This window comes from Cnephaeus nilssonii (assembly GCF_951640355.1).
Source record: "Cnephaeus nilssonii genome assembly, chromosome: 15".
In the NCBI taxonomy this organism is placed as follows: Eukaryota; Metazoa; Chordata; class Mammalia; order Chiroptera; family Vespertilionidae; genus Cnephaeus; species Cnephaeus nilssonii.
In genome coordinates this window covers 37,757,989-37,767,199 of record NC_137086.1, presented here as the reverse complement: position 1 = coordinate 37,767,199, position 9,211 = coordinate 37,757,989, and the positions used below count along the sequence as shown (strand labels likewise).

General features: G+C 52.8%; 1 long non-coding RNA gene across 1 annotated transcript; it reads left to right on the top strand.

The window, feature by feature from the left end:
• The first annotated feature begins 1,705 nt into the window (after positions 1-1,705).
• On the top strand, positions 1,706-6,662 carry LOC307111508. The gene is made up of 3 exons (XR_013814583.1): positions 1,706-3,375; positions 3,788-3,905; positions 4,985-6,662. It is a non-coding gene; the product is annotated as an uncharacterized lncRNA (long non-coding RNA).
• The last annotated feature ends 2,549 nt before the right edge of the window (positions 6,663-9,211 follow it).

The following is a 9,211-nucleotide window of genomic DNA, read 5'->3' as shown; positions in this document are numbered from 1 at the left end:
TTCCTCTCTCTCTCTCTCTCTCTCTCTCTCTCTCTCTCTGGCCCTGCAGTTGCCTTCCTGAGACACCCTCCTCTTCTTCGCGATCTAGCCAATCACCTCCTCCATTCAGTCCTGGCATCAGTCAATCAGCTAACGGGCATTTGCTGAGAGCCCACTATGCGCCAAGCATGTTCTGGACCCTGGGAACACATCAGAGACCAAGACAAACACCTGCCCCTCAGGATATCATGCTGTCATGGGAGGGAACAGAGGAGACACAAAGCCAAACAACTTTACGTGTTGATAAGTGCTTCAAAGAAACTAAACTAATGTGATAGAGTAGGAGTGTTGGAGCCGGGGGGGGGGGGGGGGGGGGGCTGGGAAGCTGGTGGTGCTTTATTTAGACAGTCAAGGCCTCTTTGAGGAGGTAGCATTTGAGACCTTATGGATGGGAAGGAGGCTGCCTTGTGCAGATCTGGGGATGAGTGCTCCACGCAGAAGGAATAGCAAGTACAAAAGCCCTGAGGCAGCAATGTGCTTATGTTCGAGAGACACGATGAAGGCCATTGTCGCTGGAGCCATGTGAACAAGGAGATGTGAGGGTCTCTGGGACCTAAGCAGGGGCTAGATCATCAAGTCCGCATCTGCCCAGGTCAGGAGTATGGGTTTTATTTTGGTTGCAATGGGAAGGCTTTGGAGGGTTTAAGCTGGGAGTGAAGAGATTTCATTTACCCTCTAGAAAGATCACTCCGGCTGTTTTGCAGAGCATGGACTAGGAGCTGAGGAGAACAGTTAAGATGTGGTTGCAGAAGTCCTGGCAAGAGGAGATAAAAACCAGGGTGGGGCTATGGAGAGGCTGAGCTGTGTTACTGGTTTCGGGACCAATTTTGGAGGTGTCGTAGAGAGGACTTATTGCTCATCTGACCTATGGCAGAAGAGAGGGGCTGAGGATACCTACTCCATTTTTAGGTTAGCTGGCTGGGATGCCCATGTTGGGAAGGGGTAGATCAGTAGTTCTTCTTTTTTTAAAATCCTCACCCAAGGATATGTATTTTTTGATTTTGAGAGAGAGAGAGAGAAAGAGAGAGAGAGAGAGAGAGAGAGAGAGAGAGAGAGAGAGAGAAATATTGATGTGAGAAACATCAATCAGCTGCCTCCTGTATGTGCCCAGACTAGGGATCGAACCTGCCATCTAAGTATGTGCCCTGACTGGGAATCAAACCTGCAACCTTTTCGGTGTATGGGACGATGCTCCAACCAACCGAGCCCCCCCGCCAGGGTGGTCAGTCGTTCTATCACACATCAGGTGGATATGTGTAAACAGGTTTGAGTCTGGAGTTCAGGGGCGTCTCACCTTCAGACTTAAATTTGAGAACCAGCATGTACTAGTAGATAGTATTCAAAGATGTGGCCCAGATAATTTCACAGACAGAAAGAACGAAGATAGGAGAGAGAGAGGGCCGAGACGGACACCACTCCAAAATTTAGAGCTCAAGCAGAGGAAAGGCCATCACAAAAGACAACGAGAAGAACAACCTATGAAGTTGGAGGAAAACAAAAACGTTTTGATTCTAAGGAAACTGAGCTAAGAGAGTATTTCAAGAAGGAGGATTTATTGGTTTGCTCTTACTGGGTAACAAACAACCACAAAAATCTCTGTGGCATATCACAGTACATATTTATTTTTCTCATGCATCTATGGGTCGGCTAGAGGTCATCTGCAGGTGGCTGACCTTGGCTGGGCAGCTCCAGCTGCCGTTGGGTCTGAGTCTGCTCTATGTACATGGCCCTCATCATCCTTCCACCAGCAGGCCAGTTAGGGCAGGTTTTTCCTATGGTGATACCATTGGCATGAGTAGGCAGGTAGAAACATGAAATGCCTCCTCAGGCATAGGCTTAGCACTGGCATCATGTCACTTCCGCCTACATTCCATTGGCCAAAATGGGTCACCTAGCCAAGCCCGAAGTCAAGGGGCAGGAAAGAATATTCCACCTTTAATGGGAGGGACTGCCACGTCAGACAGAAGGGAATATGGACCCAGGGAGGAATGACAAGCATTAGAACAAATAATTCACTCTACCACACCGTGATCAAACATGTTCAATGCCTCTGGAAGGCCGAGTGAGATGAGGACCTGAACTGGCCACTAATCTGGTGGACATGTAGGTCACCGCATTCTTGCTAAGAGCGACAGCGGAATGGTAAGGATAAATACCCAGTTGGAGTGGGTGGCGGTAAGCATGGCAGGCGAGGAAGAGGAGTGTCCGTATATGGACAACTCTCTCAGCATCATTTGCTCTGAAGAGGGGCAGGAAGCTGGTGCAGTAGCCTGACAGATGTGAGGTTAAGGCTAACATGTTTTCAGATTTAGGGAATGACGTCCTGTTTTACTTCAGTGGGGGGGATCTAGTAGAGAGGAAGAAATTGGTGATGCATGAGAGAAAGGGAATGCTTGCGCTGATGGAAGGGGAAGGGGCCCAGGGCCCGGATGCAGGGGTTGGCCACAGATGGGCAGGGAATGCAGCGCTGCCGGCGTTCCGGTGGCCTTGGCGGTGGGAAGAGCAGGCCGTTGGTTGGGTTGTACCTATGTTCTCGATGAAGGACAGTCTGAGGTGAGACTGAGAATGAAAGAGGAAGGGGTGTTGAAAAATATGCAGAGAGGAGAAAGTGTGAAAGTGTTGCATTGTGGAGAGGGAAAAGGAATTTTCTAAGAAACTGTAGTAGGATCGTCCCCGTAGTTCAAATGTCCATTTGAAATGCCTGGCCATACATTTGAAGCCAGTCAGTTCAGAGGAGCTGGGTTGCAGGTGTGAAGTAAACGATTTGATTTAACCACAGTTGGGCTTTCACCAGGTGAATTCGAGGGAGAGAGACCAGTGTAAGGCAGCTGAGAGTTATTTGCAAGAGATATTTCGCACGCTGGACCATGACATCTTAGCCGTCTGAGAAGTGAAACCTCAGGGGAGATAAGTAGTGAAGGGAAGAGTGACCGACTGGAGGTCTCAGGTGGGAGAACTGGTGGAGGGGAAGGACTGGAGTGAGCTGGAGGGCTGGCAGGTGGTGGGGTCTTTGAAACAGATTTTCGCGATCATTGTGGCCATTGATGGTTCTTCGGTCTAGGGTGCAACCAGGAAGCTAAGGTGCGGCAGGAGAAGTATATTGCTAGGGCTAAAGCACGGGGACCACGTGCTGGGTGGGCCATCAGCACTGATACTGAAATCACAAGAACGATGACCGTGGGAGAGAAAGAGCCCAGTTCTGAAATCATCAAGGGATAGAGAAAATGACAAGGAGGACGACAAGGAGGCACCAACTAGAAGTGGTAAACTGATGACACACATTCCAAAGGCGCCGGGGTCTTAGGGGGCAGAAGGAACAGAATTCAAGGTGCAATGGTGAGTGACATTTCGAGGACGTGAGGTGCATGGCCGCGGGGAGAAAAGAGCCGGGGTTGGAGAGGGTGCTAGTCTTGCAGGAGACTGAGAGTGGAGGCGCGGAGTGAAGTTTGGGCGGGCGAGGAGGGCTGGGGTTGGGGGTTGGCTAGGGGGTGCAGCCGAGGTGAGCTAGGATAGGAGAGCTCTCCCCGGCCATGGAGGCCCTGGTGGGAGTTTCAGGGCGGCCACACCTGGCCCCTTTGTGCAGCTCTCAGATTACAGGGGTGGGGGGAGGGGGCCTGGGGGCAGGGAGAGACTTCCTTTCTAGGAACCTCTAGGACGTCGGTCGTTCAGGAGGATCAGCCAGGCCTTATTTGCTTCCCGGTGTCTTCAGCGTCCTTCTCCCGCGTGCATTTCTTATTTCCTCCATTAGACGCAAGTTCAGGCAGAACCCAGCTGTGCCACTCGCTCCAGCTGAAGTCCAACGCAGCACCTGCCCCGCCACGGGCGCTTTCGCCGACGTTTGTCTGATTGAGTTGGATGCAAACGCGGTAATGGTTTCTCTTCGAGGCCAAGACTGGGGCCGTCGGAGCGGGGGGCGGGGGCGGGGGGCCCTTCTGCCCGAGGCCCCGCTTCACCCCTCCCCTCCCCCAGCCGGGCCAGCTGCCGCGAGCCCGCCCCTCCCCCGCGGCCGCAGCCGCTCCGCGCGAGTAACCCGACGCCCGGGCGCTCCCCGGCCTGCCCCTCCCCTCCCCCGGCTCCCAGCGGCCAATGGCCGTGGGCAGAGCCTCCGCCGGGAGCCGCGGGGTTCCGAGGCGCCGCCAGGGCCGGGCCAGCGCGGGGGCCCCCGGAGGCAAAGGCCTGCTGCCCGCAACGCAGCCGGGGCCTCCCGCTCCCGTTTCCAGCCGCACTCCCCGCCCCCTCGCCCCCCTCGCCCCCCTCGCCCTCTCGGTGCGGAGCTGGAGGCCCCGGCCCAGCCCACACACACCCGCGCTCGGCCTCACCCCCGGGGAGGGGAAATGCTAGGCCCGGGCACCGGGCGGCCAGCGCAGACTTTGCACTCTGAGGGCCAAGCCACCCCCCACCCCCAAGCCCCAAAGTCAGGACACTCGGGTTCTAGGCCCCTGCTTGGGCCTTTTACCAGCTGAGGGGTTTGGGGCAGTCAGGGTATCTCTGAGCCTCAGTTTCCTTGTCTGCAGTTGAGGCTAGTAGTACCTAGTGCCCCCCCCCGCCCCCCTCCAAGTGGGGTGCTGTGGGAACCCAGCCAGGTGAAGGGTGTGAAAGCCCTGCATTCGCCAGAGAGCGGCCAACCCGGTCACTGCCCTGTCACCACCTGCCCTGCAGCAGATGAGAGCTGCAGCGCTCCTGGCCCTGCAGGGAATCCCCTGGGCGCCCAGGAAGAGCCTGACATAGCTTTCCTTAACACCCCGTTCCCGCAGCTCCTGGCCCCGGGCTGAAGGCAGCTGCTGGGGTCAGCCACCCCGGGGGAAGGGGCTGGAAATAGGTGCTGGGCTGGCAGGATGGAGCGGGCAGGGCACCTTCCCAACCACCTATTTCATCTCCACAACTTTCTAGAGTGTCAGGGTGTTAAGAGGAAAGCCTCACCCACAGCGCCTCTCTCCTCCCGCAGGTGACTGCCGCTGCACACGCCTGACAGTGACCCACCGTGGGCTCCGAGGACTCGTGAGTCAATCCGTGCCTTTGATCACAGCAGCTAAAAAAAAAAAAAAAAGCAATCCAGAGTTCAGGAAATACCGTACAGCCTCAAAGAAGAGGAAGTCTTTGTCAAGGAAACATTATCTTTAACATTTACAGCTTCCTCACACCCCTAGGATGGAAAGATGTGGGTTGCCTATGGTGACGAGGACATTTGGGGGTCCACGGAGTTCTTTGCTTCTAAATCCATGTCCTGAGCAGCTAGCTCCCCGGGTTGGCACCTGGAGCCTGCAGCCTTGGCTCCCAGACCCTTTCTCTGCATGGGCTGGCAGCCCTGGAGCGCCTTGCCAGGGATACAGCGTCACCCCGGTCAACTGCTTGCTCCCTCTTCCCTGGGGCGTGCACCCAGGGCCAGGCAGCCCCCTCGGGGCCTCCGCCCCAGATGAATTGGAAAGCAGGAAGTGACCGGGAGTTGGCGGAGAGGGTCCCGAAGCAGGGAGAGGGGGAGGCACCCACCAGCCCAGGCCTGATGTTCTGCAGGCTTCCTGAATTCGTTTGCTTCCAGACCTTGGCAGCCTTGCCAAGCCGGTGTGAAAGAGCAGAACAGCTGGAACGGTCTAGCAGGGGAGGACCAGGTGCGGAACAGGTCCCAGTTCGACTTAGAAACAGTTAAGGGCCGGGCTCTTCGGGGTTGGCATTCTTGCCTTTGCAGACAGGCGGGCAGGAATTGCTCGCTCTTGGAAGGCAGTGCCACTTCTGAGCCTGTGCGGGGGCTGCAGTAAACCCAGGGCGCAGGGCTGGGATGGAAACCAGGAGCCTCCTTGCTCTGAAGCGCCAGGAACGAGATGCAAAGGGCCTCCTGGGCCGAGCAGAAGGGGATGGGCTGACCAGGAGGGCCGGGACCGTCACCCAGGCAGAGCCAGGCTGCTGCAAATGAAACACAGGCCTAGAAGGCTCAGACAGGCATTCATTCTCTCCCCGAGCCAAGAAATCCTGGCTGGAAACTTGACTACGGAGCAAGGAAAGGCACCGGGAAATACTGGAAACCAGGCGAGACCCCTGGTAATGTTGGACCCGTGACAAACAAGGAGCTGAGCCAAAATGTTTCTCTGCCTGCCTGGCCCAAACACAGAAACAGAGCTGGCCAGGGAGGACCCAGGGGAGGTGGTGGAGGAGGCGAGGAGGGACCCAGCAGGAAGAGGAACGCAGGCAGAGAGTCATTTTTACCCTGCTCAGACCCCAGGGCTCTCATCCGGCAAGTCTGCAGAGGCGGGAGTTGCCCCTGGGCCTTGCAAGGCCAAGGTCACTCAGACCTGATAAGGGGCTCAGGGAACTCCAGCGCGGCAGTAGGCAGTCCAGTCGCCAATACCTAGAGGCCAGGCTGCATGGTCAGCCTCCATTTGAAGAAGGGGAGTTTGCCAGGGCAACGCCTCAGGGAAGGCAGTACCCCCAGCCCCCCTGCCCCAGACTGTAACAACAAGCTCAGTTCTTACACGGAGGGCTCAGCCTGCTTTATTTTGAATGAATCTACACAGCACCCTGTTGTGGGTAAAACTTATAAACCTACTAAGGAATTGTCTTTTATTCATATTTCTTGTCATGTGGGAAGGGGGTTACCTTTCTTGGGGGGAAAAGAAATAAAAAGAAATATGTCACAGTATGAAGTATTCTTTTTTTTTTAACTTCTTTCTGAATATAAAAGTAGAACGTGCTCTATAAAAAGAAATTCAGACAAAAGATATAAAAGAGGGAGCAAAAAATCACTTATAATCCCACAACCAGTGATAGCCCTGATATGATTTTTCCTGCACTATTTTCTATGTAAGCAGATAAGAGTTAAAATCATTAACAGAAGAGTGTAGTCTTAGCCCAGCCAGTGTGGGCTCAAGCACTGACCTATGAACCTGGAGGGCAGGGTTCAATTTCCCAGTGAGGGTACATGCCCAGGTTGCAGGCTGGATCCCCTGTAGGAGGCATGCAGAAGGCAGCCAATCAATGATTCTCTCTCATCATTGATGTTTCTCTCTCTCTCTCTCTCTCTCTCTCTCTCTCTCCCTCCTTACCTCTCTCTCAAATTAATAAAAACATTTTTAAAAAGAGCAGTCTTAGCCTTCTTTCTCCCCATGCCCACTGAAGAAAATCCTAAATTTGCCTATACAGTTCCCCCTTTTCTCTTCTAGAGAGAGGAAGAATTACTACTTGCTGAGAAGAGCTAAGTTGAGCTACATATTGAAGGAAAGAAGTGGGACAATGAGGATGTCCACAGTAGGGAAAGTCTTAGGGACTGGAGTTCAGATTGGAGCCCATTTGAGGCCCTGGAGCCGCTACAGGACACTGAACTGGCTTGGAGAAATGGGCGTCCGGGATGGGCTGATGTGGTTATGACCTGGAGCCCTTCTAATGTTTTCCAGAGATGTGATTAAATAATGGAATTTATTTTGTACTCATTTTGACCAGGCTACAGAGAGATGGAGTCCATGGTCTCCCCTCTCATTTACCAGGGTTATGGTTTTTAAAGATGGGGTCACACTATATTTCCTTTTTAAAAAAAAATCAAATTTCATGGTCAAGTCAATAAATGCAGATATTTGTTATCCTTTTAAACAGCTGCATGGCCGTTCTCCATTTGTCCGCGCCGTGATTTATTTGACTCCTCCCCTGGTGAGGATCTTTATGTTACTCCATGCTCACCGCCGCCAACATTCACCCAGAGGCTCTCCCTGTATGTCCATGTCTTTGCACTCTTGCTGAATTTGTCCTTAGCGTATATTCCAGCACCCTTTCCTCAGCGAATCGCTATTCCACAGTCACCCTATTCCATAGTAACCCATTCAGCCCATGAGCTTAGGATGGTGCTGACTTCACACCTTTGCCTTCACCTCCATCCTGGGTTGGCTGCAGGGATGACCATATGACTGGAGCCATGTCAGTGAGAGGTCTCCAGACCCTGGTCAGGGTGACTGGTCTAAGGACGGAGACGTGACCGAACAGGAAGGCGTCTCCTCTCTTGCCCGCTAAGTGCAATGTGACAGCAGAACTGGCAGTGGCCCTCTTCTCCCGCCGTGAGAGGGCTGCCGGGATGAAGGCTGAGCTGAGGGATGGAGACAAAGCCTTGACAGTGTCGCTGAGTCCTAGGTTCTAGCCAGGTTCAAAGCCAGCAGGGTGTATCCGAGACTTCTCATTTAATGAGCCCATACAATCCTTTTGTCTCCCCCGCCCCCATCAATTGTCATTAAGTTTTATTTCTTAAGCATTGAATTGTTTCTTTTTTTTTTTATTGAGGTAAATTTCATATACCATAAAATTAACCATCTTTAAAGTGTGGGGTTCAGTGGCATTGAGTACATTCACAATGTTGTGCAACCATTGCCTCTATCCAGTTCCAAGACATTTCATCACCCCAAAAGGAAGCCCTGTACCCATCAAACAATCACTTCCCATTCCCTACTTCCTCTCAACCCCTGGCAACCACCATCTGCTTTCTGCCTCAATGGCTTTACCTGTTCTGGAAGTTTCATATACATGGAATCATACAACATGTGGTCTATTGTGTCTGGTTTCTTCCACTTAGCATGATGTTTTCAAGGTTTATCCATGCTGCAGAATGTTTAAGGACTTCATTCCTTTTTTAGTGCTGAGTCATATTCTTCTATATAAATATATTTACCATTCTGACGAACATATGAGTTGTTTTTACATTTTGGCTATTATGAATTATGGTGCTATGAACATTCATGTATAGGTATTTGTTTGAATACCTGTTTCCAATTCTTTTGGGCATATACCTAGGAGTGGAATTGCTGGGTCCTGTGGTAATTCTATGTCCACACACTCCTTTTCTAGTTTGAGCTAATGTGAAGTGGGTTTCCCTCCTGAGCAACCAGAGGAGTCTGACCTACTCAGCCTTGAAAGACAAACCAGCATGGCCAAAGCAGTGAGCAGGAGGAAGCATTCTGCCCGGAGAGAGTGGGCAAGCAGCGGCGGAAGTACGGGCAGCAGCAGGGAGGAAGTACATGCTCGAGTGGGAGTGCCTCATGCAAAAGTATTTTCTGGACGAGTAGCAGGGCCGTGTTGTCTGGGGGACCCACAGAGAAGAGGAGTCTGAGCGCAGCTGCTTTGGCGAGCCAGTCTGCCAGAGGAAATGCTCCCTCCTTCCTCTTTCTCTTTTTCCTCCCCTTCCTGCCAGCGCCTGTGGAGATGA